The following is a 12,477-nucleotide window of genomic DNA, read 5'->3' on the forward strand; positions in this document are numbered from 1 at the left end:
CCGCCTCCTGGGTTCAAGCAATTCTCCGGCCTCAGCCTCCTGAGCAGCTGGGACTACAGGCATGCACCATCATGCCCAGCTAATTTTTGTATTTTTAGTAGAGACGGGGTTTCACCTTGTTGACCAGGATGGTCTCGATCTCTTGACCTCGTGATCCACCCGCCTCGGCCTCCCAAAGTGCTGGGATTACAGGCTTGAGCCACCGTTCCCGGCCTGTGGTTAGGTTTTTATGAGGATTGAGTTTCTCTCCAAATGTATGTTTACTGAAATCAAATCCTTTTTTGTTTTTATAAATAGACATGATAAATTTATTAAAATAAGTTAAAAATCTATGAAGCAATTTACATACTGAGTTTGTTCTCATTTTATGTAAAAAGAAAACAAATCACAAAATTGTATTTACTCATCAACTACCACTTTGTAAAGCTAAACTATAATAGGAGAAACTCTAATAAGAAACACAGAACATTAATTGGGTTTGTTATATTAAAGGAGTGAGTTTATAAATTATATTTTTTATTATTCTTAAACTACAATACTGTAACATTGTTTGAATAATTACAGTGCATTTTAAAATGTATTTTGCTGAAACATTTGAATTTTAAAGAAATTGCTCTGATTTTAAAATATTGCCCTTATAAGTAGCTAAGTGTACATCAAAACATCATTCAATTGGAAAGAATAAAAGAAGACACGTAAATAATACAAGTACTGAGAGAGTTGTACAATTTCAGAATGCTTTGAATCAATCAAATTTCTAAGTTGATCCGTCATTATACAGGAAGTTTGACACTCAATCAAAGCCAACCTTGCCAATTACAAAGAATTCTTCTTTGAAATTTTGGTTTCTAGGGCTTTTTGGAATATATTATTTTGTCTTTTAAATAGTCTGTATCTACTACTAATAAATGGTAGCTGGGTATCCATATAATATAACAGAAGGGAAATGAAATTGTACAATTTTTTAGGTAATTCTAGGTATTTTTTACATAATTTTAGATAGATCTTCATGTAATTATGAAATACTTTTGGTTGAAAATAGGCTGTATTGGATGATTTGATTGCTTTCTTTTTATAAAAATTAAACTCCCAGCTCTCTTCCAAGCTGCTGCAAGAAGAATGCTCCTTTCCTTAACTACTTTCTTCTCCCCTTCTCTGAAGAAGGAAATTCTACCACAGGACTCAGGAACCTGAGTAGCTATGTTACTCCTTTCACATCCTTGGTCATTCTAGATTTTCTCAGGTTTACCGAGGGAATATCTATGCCCACCAGATTACATAAAAAGTATGAGATGAGGTTTGGGAAATAGGATAAAGATTTATATACTGGAATTTGGAATGTGGTTTATGAAAGTTTTAAGGTAAATGAGCATGGAACAGACAAGTCTTAGCAGGACTCCTCCTATCAAACAAATCTTATTTCCATTTTCTTCCCTTTAGTTTGTGCTCAGGACTCAATTAACTAACTGCAGAAATATGCCAAAGACAATCAAATTCTTTTTTGTGTGAACAGATTTAAGAATGCTTTCATCATGATGGTGGAACTAGAAATCAGAAGTGGCTGAATTAGCCATGGTCTGACCCAGCAGCTGGAGGCACAAACCATCACCGGCATATTGAGACAAGGGGAGGATAAAAATGGCAACAAACAGCCTGAAGACAGAGAAAATGGAAAAACCAAAAGGAGCCACGTTTACCTTAGACCTCTAATTCCCTGAAAACACTCTCTTAATGAAAGCAGGAGCCGAATTCACTTTAAGTAACTCGTTTCGTTGCTATGATTGAGGAATGTGTTAGTTTCAAAAATCTTAATGTAGATTACATTTTGAAAAAGCTATTCACTTTGCATGGGGGCTAGTTTTCTAGAGAATTCCTCCAACGTGTGATTTTTCTGGTGTCTTGAGAGTTGGTGTGTACATTTGTGATGATCTGCCACAGGCCTGTCAGAGAGCACAAAGCAGCTCAGATTTCCAGAAACCACTTCTTAAGAAAAAAAGCTGAAATGAAAATAAAGCAATTTTGAACATTACAACCCCAAATCTAACAAGGTTTTGCTCAAGAAGAGAAAAATGATGAGGGAATTCCTCACTAAAGTCTTGGTCTTTACCCATCAGCTCACCATTCCTAAAGAATGAAATCCAAGAAAACTTGTCCTGAACATGGGCATCAGGAGACTCTGATTTTCCTTATAGTTTAAGGTCTCTGCGCAGATAGTGACTCAAAGACATTCAGGTATAGTGTGGGGTTCTTTCAGCCAAGCTTGCAGAAAATGGTAGATGTTATTTTCTGATTATAAGGCCCCAGGGTGAAGAGAACTTAACAGAAATGCTGACTGGTCCTGTGGGAGAGCAGGGAGAGTGTGGACTGGGGAGGGTGACCAGCAACCCCAGAGCCATCCACATTCCTTTTTCCCACAGCATACACCCCTGTTCAGGGAGCCTCAGCTGGGTGGCAGTGGGTCTGAGAGGGCAGAGGCTCAGTAACTCGGCCTTCAGACACTCCATCACAGTTTGACTGAACCTCCTGAGAGGAAGGCGTAGGAAGCATGGAATCCTAATTAGAGAAAAAGCGTCAGGCTGGTCAGACTGGCAGTACCAGGGGAAAGCAAAGAGAGGAAGCAGACAAACTGTAAGTCTGCCTTTCTTCACGGCCCGGGACACATAGCCCTTATGAGCAAATAACTCACAATCTTCCGGCACCCAACTATCTCCAGACACCTGCAAGTTAGCTCACTACAAGCTTGGCATTATCAATACTACATATAGCACCCTGGAGCCCAGGAACTATCCTATAAAGACCCAGCAAGCCTTTGATTTTTGTAATCAGTTCCTCTCTGGCTGTGCTGCCTATTGCAACCTTGTAATATATTTTCATACTTTCTCTAATAAATCTGCCTTTATCTAGAACTGTCTTAGTAAATTTTTTACCTATGTACCACCAGCTCAGATAGTTGTCACTCACCTGTGACAGGGAAGTCTTGGTTTCAATCATAGAATTGGCTCAAAATTGGCCCCTGATATCCTCAAGTAGTATTTAACTAAGTTGTCACAAGACAAAAGCAGTTTTAGATAGGATTTGCGGTTTTTGAAATTCAAGACTACCCACCCATCTGATAAGTTATCAGGTCCTCTCTAAATCTCAGTTACATCTTGGTGGACACCATCTTTATTGGGTGTTTTTCCATCAGCACAGCATCCCCTTCTGCCCAGGCCTCAGTCACACCCAATACCAGGGCCAATCCCACAGACTCAGCTCAGCCACACACATGCCCATGTTTAGTCTTACTGTAGGGAGCCGCGGGCCCTCACCAGCATTGGTTGAACATACAGAATCGGAGTCAGCAAAGACTTGGTTTCATTCCTACTTCACAGCATTATCATAAGAATGGCAGGATATAGTGTGTGGAAAGTGCTTGGCTCAGAGTATGGCACAAAGCAGTCTCAGTGTCAATTGCTGCTGCTGCTACGTTATTCCAAGTGTGCTAAGGACAAATACATCCCAGACAAGTTGGAGCCATCTTGCCCTTAGCCCACAAATATTTTAAAGATGTCTCTGTCATCACCCCATTTCTCCATTCTCCTCTGTGTCTGAGCCCAGGCCTCAGTCCCTATTCAGAATGCAGACAACCTGCCTAGCCCTTTCCTTCGTCTTTCTTAGAACTGGACTCTTGATTGCTGTTAGATTTTTGTTCTAGGACCAGAGAGATCTTTTCCTACCAACCTGTAGTAGGACCCTACTGCACATGAATGCATGTGCACACGCACACACACACACACACACACACACACACGCATACTTCCACAATGTCAGCATTGTCACTGTTGGAAGACTCCTGCATTATACCCCACCCACCAGACTGCATTTGCTCTTGGACATGGATGTCAGCCTGGCTCAGAGTCATCACCCAAATCCTTGGGGGGCTCTCCTTTGCAGTTGTCTGCCTCTGCACTCCCAGAAAACCAGGAAGTATGGAGGAGTGGGCAGAGAACTATAAACCCCTTTGTAATTATAGGACAAATATTTTCAAGGACATAGATGAAGAGTTCTCCTAGAGAAAAAACAGGTACCTGAAAACCAACGATATACAACTATGGGACCACATCTCCAAACACAGGGGCATCCAAGTAGAAAAGTAACTTGGAACTAACCTCCTCACCTAAACAATTCATTGAAGAACAGAGAGAACCCCAGGTCGTGCTGGGGATCCTGTAACATTCAAATCAACAGTCACAGCAGTATGTCTACAGGGCACAGAGACAAAAGTTTCCAGGGCAAGGAAGGGACAAAATAAGGACAATGATGAGGTCTGACAACATTAAATGTTGGTTGCTGGCTGAGTACTGCCCTAAATACTTATACCCATTTAATTTTCAGAAACTACCCTCTTAACATGATGTTAGTACTAATATGCTGGTCACCTCTTTGTAAGCAAGGAACCCAAGAATTGAAGAAGTAAATGAGTTGCCTAATGTCATGCAACACGTAAGTGTAAGAGCAGGGATTACATGCAGATCTGCATTAGTCCAGAGCTTTCTGTCTCCACACCCTACGCATGGAATAACCAAAATGAGATAGTCATGTCTATAATGGTATTTAGGAACGATGGTACATGAAGAGTTTGGCCTCAGAATCTGGTAGGAGAACTGCTATAGCCAGACAGAAACACGCCTCCCATTTCCTTACGCATGTAAGAAATTATAAGGAAAAACTGACATTCAGTGGATAAGGCTTTGGGACCAGTTCTGTTGTGCTTACCTCTGCACCCTCTGTTGAGTAGCCTTCAGAGAGAGGGAGAATGGAGCCACCAAGCAGAGCATGAAAGCAGGCACCCACAACAAACTTGAACTTAAACCATTCTTATTCACTCCCCACCCCTCCGGAAACACTGGCCCTCACTCAGGAGGGCTTTCTCATATCCTCATATTCACCCCCATCATATTCCTTCTCTATTTTCTTCTTGTAGATGGATTCGACCCTGCTTCCTCACCCCTTTTGGCCAGCAGCTTCTTGCTTCATTCGTTTTTTTTTTTTTTTTTTTTTTTTTTTTTTTTTTTTTTTTTTTTTTCCTTTGTCTCGATCTGAGTAGATTCCACTGCTGGATTTTAGTGGATTTTAGAAATAATAACTCTGGATTATGAGCATTCCATGTGCACTGCAAAGCCCCCATCCTTTTTATCCTCAACCAGTTCTTTTCCAACACATGAGACCAAAGTTACACATTACACAAACAAGATTTCAAAGGATTTCATCAATCTGTAACTTGATTCTCCCATTGGTAATATTACCTTTCTCACAAGCAAAATTGATAATAATGACTATTATTATCCTAAATTTTTATATGAAAATTTTATTCCTTTTGAGATAAAAGCATTTTTGAAAAACACCCCAAAGGCACTTACCCTCAGTGGGTTGTACTTGAGTTCTTTCTCTCTCAACCTCCTAGGAGCAGTTTAATAACTCGGGAAGCCAATTTCTCTAACAGCTTTATAGCTTTACTAAATACAGCAGCCACCCTCTCTTTAAAAACCTCCCGTTTTCTTTATCAGTTAAGAAACAGGAATCAGGTTACTGATAAGCTGAACCTAATGAACCCACTGTTAACAAATGTTAACTGCAGTTTTCACCACATTCTCCTCTATTTGAAAGATCATTGATGCAGTTCTATTTCCGATTTTCACTTTATCTCTATAGATGGTTACATTTTGTCTTAACCATATTTTGCCTTCCTCACGAGTTACTTTCTCAGCAAAACCTCCCCAATTCCATGTAGGTAGCAGATCACTCACTTCCCCTAAAGCAAGTTGGTAGTTTAACTTCCCTAGAGTCACGTTTCTAAGAACAACAGTGCCCATTTCTGCAGCAAGTTGCTTATTTGTGTTGTTGTTGTTGTTGTTGTTGTTGTTGAGACAGAGTCTTGCTGTGTGCCCGGCTGGAATGCAGTGATGCAATATTGATCCACTCTGCAGCAAATTTTATAGTTGATGTCTCACTGTCAATGTTTCTGAAAACTTTGACACATCTTTTGTGCTTACGTGTACACCAGGCTGTGTGTGCAGTAATTCGGTACATGCTATCCCATGCAAGCCTCAGAGGCTGACAGGAGCCTCAGAGAGGTGAATTTCCTTACCCAAGGTAACAGCCTGTACAAAAGAATGCCAGAATCCAAAGTGTCTATACCTGGGCTTTTTCCACATGCCCCAGATGGCCGAACTCAGGTGATTGTAATAGAGATTTATGGACACGTGCTGCAATTAGAATTCTGGATAAACTAACCTTAATTATATATGCAATTTTTAAAAATATTGGTGACTTTCAAATAATTAGGATGTACCATCTGCCAGAGTCCTCCCTAATATAGTAGAGCATGAGATTTAGGGAGAACACAGCCTGGTTTTCCTTTTCCCATCTGCTTGACTTTGGGCAAATTATCTCTCTTGTGTGAAGGATGATGTTGTCAATATTAAATGAATAACCTGTGGAAGGTGTCACCCATATTAATGATCACTAGTGATTTTCTGTCCTATCATTTACCCATCCTACCACACCCAGTAAAATTGTGTTTAAAAACAAACCTTCTGGTCGGGCATGGTAACTCACGCCTATAATCCCAATGCTGGGAGGCCAAGGTGGGCGGATCACTTGAGGCCAAGAGTTTCAGACCAGCCTGACCAACATGGTGAAACCTTGTTTCTATTAAAGTTACAAAAACTAACTGGTTGTGATGGGGCGTGCCTGTAATCCCAGCTACTCAGAAGGCTAAGGCACGAGAATTGCTTGAACCCAGGAGGCAAGGTTGCAGTGAGCCAAGATTGTGCCACTGCACTACAGCCTGGGTGAGAGAGTGAGACTCTGTCTCAAAAAAAAAAAAAAAAAAAAAAAAAAAAACCTTCAAAGTGTTTTTGAAAAATGGAGCAATTCATAACATGTTCAATATCTAAATATCATGTCTATGTCAACAGACTAACAAAAGCTGTGTAGCATCTGACCTTCAACCTTCAACATCACTGAGGCTCATTTTGGTTTGGGTGCTGAGCTAAGATGTCTTCTCTGTTTGAACACAACTTCACTTCCCTACCACCAACCCACAGACAAAAGAATAGCTGTGTATACTCTCCTTTATTTGCGAATTTGGGTGAAGATCCTCATCCCACCAAGTGAGCTAGATCATCTCTTCTCCTTACCTAGGGTCACCATGATAAAAGATGAAAATCTACATAAGGAGATATTGGTACACTCATCTGCATGCTATTCAATCTTCATGTGGATTATGATTTCAAAGCTTCAGAAAAAGTCAATGTTTAGTTGAGAGGTAACAGAGGTGCTCAATTTGGGGTTTGTGAAATAGAAGTTATGTTAAAGCCATATGTTCACCTGGAAGAAAAACATAATTTTGGTAAAAAATTAGATTTTTATATTCCCTCTCTTTCTCTCTCTCTCTGTCTCTCACTCTCTCTCTCTCTCTCACACACACACACACACACTCACACACACACACACACTTGCCCCTTCCTTTCCTTCCTTCTTTTGCTCACTAAGCAAAAAAAAAAAAAAAGTTTACTCAATGGTTTCTATAAAACACATTTAGATCTTTCCACAGTTTAACAGGGTTCATGTGTCCCCCACCAGCCTTGAATAGTTTAAGCCAAAGAATGAGCAACTGTCATTCTTTATGAGCTGTCAATAAAAAATACCTTTAATAGTTGTGGCGGGCAGCCTCGACAATGGCCCCATGATCTCTGCCTCCTGGTGTTCATGCCCTTGTGTAGTTTTTTCCCTCACTGTACCAGGTCAGGTCTATGTCATCAATATAATCTGGAATAAGTGACCACATGCCATTGCCAAGACTAGGTTATAAAAGGCATCCTATTTCTAGATCCTTGAGGAATCACCACACTGTCTTCCATAATGGTTGAACTAATTTACATTCCCACCAACAGTGTAAAATTGTTCCTTTTTTTCCACATCCTCTCCAGCATCTGTTGTCTCCAGATTTTTTAATGATTGCCATTCTAACTGGTATGAGACAGTGGTATCTAACTAACTGGTATCTCAATGTGGTTTTGATTTGCATTTCTCTAATAATCAGTGATGATGAGCATTTTTTCATGTTTGTTGGCCACATGTATGTCTTCTTTTGAAAATGATCTGTTCATATCCTTCGCCCACTTTTGAATGGCTTTGTTCATTTCTTTCTTGTAAATCTGCTTTAGTTCTTTGTAGATTCTGGATATTATTCCTTTGTCAGATGGGTAGAATGCAAAAATGTGTTCCCATTCTGTTGGTTGCCCGTTCACTCTAATGATTGCTTCTTTCACTGGGCAGAAGCTAGAAATAGAAATTCCATTTGGCCCAGCAGTCCCGTTTCTGGATATATACCCAAAGGATTATAAATCATTCTATTATAAAGACACATGCACATGCATGTGCTTTGTGGTGCTGTTTAGGATAGCAAAGACCTGGAACCAACCCAAATGCCCATCAATGATAGACTGGACAAAGAAAATGTGGCACATATACACCATGGAATACTATGCAGCCATAAAAAACGATGAGTTTGTGTCCTTTGTAGAGACATGCATGAATCTAGAAACCATCATTCTCAGCAAACTGACACAAGAACAGAAAACCAAACATCACATGTTTTCACTCATGGGTGGGTGATAAACAATGAGAACACTTGGGCACAGGGAAGAGAATGACACTCACTGGGCTAGGTGGGGAAGAAGAGGGACAGCACAGGGATAGGGGAGGATGGGGAGGGATAACACCGAGAGAAATGCCTGATGTAGGTGGTGGGGCGGTGGGGACGGGGGGAAGGCAGTGGATGGAGACAGCAAACCACCATAGCATACATGTACCTATGCAACAATCCTACAGGATGCAGAATGTGCACATGTACCCCAGAGCCCAAAGTGCAATTAAAAAAAAAAAGAAAAAGGCATCCTGTGGTCATCTGGGACTCTCTCTCTCTTGAATCACCCACTCTGAGAGAAGCCGTCTCTAGGGCAACCCCAGAGAGTGCTCCACAAGGACAGGTACTGAAGCCTCCTGCCAACCGCCACATGAGTGAGCCTAGCAGCAAGTTCCTCAGAGGCAGTCAAGTCTTCAGAGATGACAAAGTGTGGTCAACAGCTTGACCACAACTTCATGAGCGACCCTGAGGCAGAACCACCAAGCTAGGTCACTGTCAGATTCCTGACTCTCAGGAACCGGGTGAGATAATAAAGGTTTACTGTTTAAGCTGCTAAATTTCAGAGTAATTTGTTATGGCACAATAGATCCCTAATAATTGGCAGAAAATGAACTTACACTATTTTCTTTGTGGATCTGACAACAAATATGTACAAGTCAGGGGTACTTGCTAGTAAGAAATGACTTGATCTCCATGGGCTTTTTTTTGGTACTGCATTTCCCTTACAAAGTAGTCAAAAATTCAACTGCTACTCCTACTCAGAAGGCCTTTTAGTGTCTGTGATGTCAGGAAGCCATCTCTCTTGTAACTCTGGAGTTTCTGTTATCAGAGGAAACGTCCAATCTTACAGATTGTTCCACAGATATTAAAAGCACACTTTCTCTAGTCTGATTAGATAAAGTCTCTCCCTTCTACATGCTCATTCGTGGATCAGAAGGAAACACATTTGTTTTGTCAAGAAAGCAACATTTCACCATGCTGACCTCACAATCCTGGTCTTCCCCAAGTTACCACTGGTCAGCAGTGGCACCTGAGAGACCTCAGGGAGACAGGTCTCTGTGAACCCTGAGGGTACACTCAGCGTTCTGCAGGCAATAGCACTTGCCATAGCAAAGGCAAAGCTTTGTGAGAACAGTAGGGGGAGGACCCCTTGGGCAGCTGTCCCCGTCTTTGTGCAGACAGTCTTCTCTTTGGTCAGAAATGATCTGACTATGCGAAGGAGAGCGGCTGCTACCACAGAGCAATACCATCACCACTGCGATGAGGTTGGTTTCAATGCTGAGGAAGCTCACAATATTGTCAAAGAGTGTGTAGATGGGGTTTTAAGTGGTGAAGATTATAATCACAACATTAACCAGTGGACCTCAAGCATAGTGGAACAATCCTTAATACATCTGGTTAAGTTGAGAAAAGCTTACAAAAATATTGTGACCTGTGCATATCCAGAAGAGTGCATATGGCTTTCACACAGCCAGCTCTGGTTTTTGGGATACCACACCTGATGGAACCTGTACCATAAGATGGGAGAACCAGACCATGAAATGTGTTGTAAACGTTTTTACCATTGCTATTGTTCTTTAACTGACTAAAAATGTTGGGCTAAAGCCATTAACTTAAGAATTTGTCAGTGTATCCTTTCAAAAAAAGAGTAATAGTTATTTATTAGTGTGCTAGATGACATGTGTGCAATATGTTTTAAAGCTATCAACAAAAACTGGATATTATAAGCAAGTAATATCATAGTAATTGGAAGATTATCTCATTCTACACAGCATCATTTAAACAGGAAAAATTTAATTCTAGCAAAAAATAAATGCAGAAATATAGCATGACATGAAAATATAGCCTTACATTTGCACCAGCTTTTCACTAATAATTTGTACTTAAGGTGATGGGGGAACTCCATTCAGATAATAAAAGCCCCTTTCAGCTAGAGAAGTTAACAGGAATAAATATATGAACAAAAAAGCTGTGGTGTTGGGAAAACTGGCTAGCCATATGCAGAAAGCTGAAACTGGATCCCTTCCTTACACCTTATACAAAAATTAACTCCAGATGGATTAAAGATTTAAACATAAAACATAACATCATAAAAATGCAGAAGAACACGTAGGCAATACCATTCAGGACATTGGCATGGGCAAGGACTTCATGACTAAAACACTAAAAGAAATGGCAACAAAATCCAAAATAGACAATGGGATCTAATTAAACTAAAGAGCTTCTGCACAGCAAAAGAAACTATCATCTGAGTGAAGAGGCAACCTACAGAATGGGAGACATTTTTTGCAATCTACGCATCTAACAAAGGGCTAATATCCAGAATCTACAAAGAATTTAAACAAATTTGCAGGGAAAAAAAACAACAACAACAACCCCATCAAAAAGTGGGCAAAGGATATGAACAGACAGTTCTCAAAAGAAGACATTTATGCAGCCAACAAACATATGAAAAAAACTCATTATCACTGGTCATTAGAGAAATGCAAATCAAAATGACATTAAGATACCATCTCACACCAGTTAGAATGGTGATCACTAAAATATCAGGATACAACAGGTGCTGTAGAGGATGTGGAGAAATAGGAACGCTTTTACTCTGTTGGTGGGAGTGTAAATTAGTTCAACTATGTGGAAGACAGTGTAGTGACTCCTCAAGGATCTAGAACTAGAAATATCATTTGACCCAGGAATCCCATTACTGAGTATATACCTAAAGGATTATAAATCATTCTATTATAAAAACAAATGCACATGTCTGTTTATTGTGGCACTGTTCACAATAGCAAAGACTTGGAACCAACCCAAATATCCATCAATGATAGATTGAATAAAGAAAAAGTGGCACATATATACCATGGAATACTACAGAGCCATAAAAAGGATGTGTTCATGTCCTTTGCAGGGACATGGATGAAGCTGGAAACCAACATTCTCAGCAAACTGACACAAGAACAGAAAACCAAACACTGCATGTTCTCACTCATAAGTGGGTGTTGAACAATGAGAACACATGGACAAGGATGAGAACATCACACACAGCGGACTGTCAAGGGTTGGGGGCTAAGGGAGGGAAAGCATTAAGAGAAATACCTAATGTCGATAGGGTGATGGATGAGGCAAACCACCATGGCACGTGTACACCTATGTAACAAACCTGCACGTTCTGCACATGTACCCCAGAACTTAAAGTATAATAATAATAAATGCTAATGATAAAGTTAATGTCATCAAAAAAGCTGCAAGGATAAATGTGGAAAAAATGATGAGAATTAGCTAAAATCTTTTAGTTTTTTTAAACTTTCTTCCCCTCACTTAGTTGTACATAATATTTAGTGGAAAGTAATTCCTTTTTTAAATTTTTCTATCAACTAATACTATAGTGACAACAATGATTAACTTGCTTACTTTTTCTGAGAATTAGTACATTGATTTTTTTTATTTCAAATTTTTGGATTTACACTTGAGGGCGAATTAAATCTGGTAAACTGAACTTCCTAGTTAAACAAAATTAGTTACAGTGTATGATGAACAGTATATGACTCAAACAGCTGCTTTATAATTCGCTTATTCCATGTGGAACAAACATTTACCAGATGGCTATTATGATGGCTATTATGGGCATATTTCTCTGCTAAGCACTATAGTTATCAATGTGCTGTGCAAATGCTAAGTTCCTTTTAGCAATTATTCAGTTGGAAGACAAGTATTAATATTTGGAGAAGGAAAAAAATAGTTGTTCTACAAAGGAGGTAAAAAGTGAATCTGGTTACACATATAGAAGT

General features: G+C 39.8%; 1 protein-coding gene and 1 pseudogene across 2 annotated transcripts in view; one reads left to right on the forward strand and one right to left on the reverse strand.

Moving 5' to 3' along the window:
* Positions 1–5,552, reverse strand: part of IL1RL1 (interleukin 1 receptor like 1) — a 33,129-nt gene extending 27,577 nt beyond the window's left edge. For both annotated transcript variants that reach the window (XM_017547858.2, XM_017547857.2), the window contains exon 1: positions 5,400–5,552. The gene's annotated coding sequence lies outside the window, so the exon portion shown is untranslated. The remainder of the gene's footprint in view (positions 1–5,399) is intronic.
* A 4,351-nt stretch (positions 5,553–9,903) lies between these two features.
* On the forward strand, positions 9,904–10,330 carry LOC108317459 (annotated as a pseudogene).
* Positions 10,331–12,477: the final 2,147 nt, after the last annotated feature.

The sequence above is a fragment of the Cebus imitator genome, unplaced genomic scaffold, assembly GCF_001604975.1.
Source record: "Cebus imitator isolate Cc_AM_T3 unplaced genomic scaffold, Cebus_imitator-1.0 Scaffold202, whole genome shotgun sequence".
Taxonomy (NCBI): domain Eukaryota; kingdom Metazoa; phylum Chordata; class Mammalia; order Primates; family Cebidae; genus Cebus; species Cebus imitator.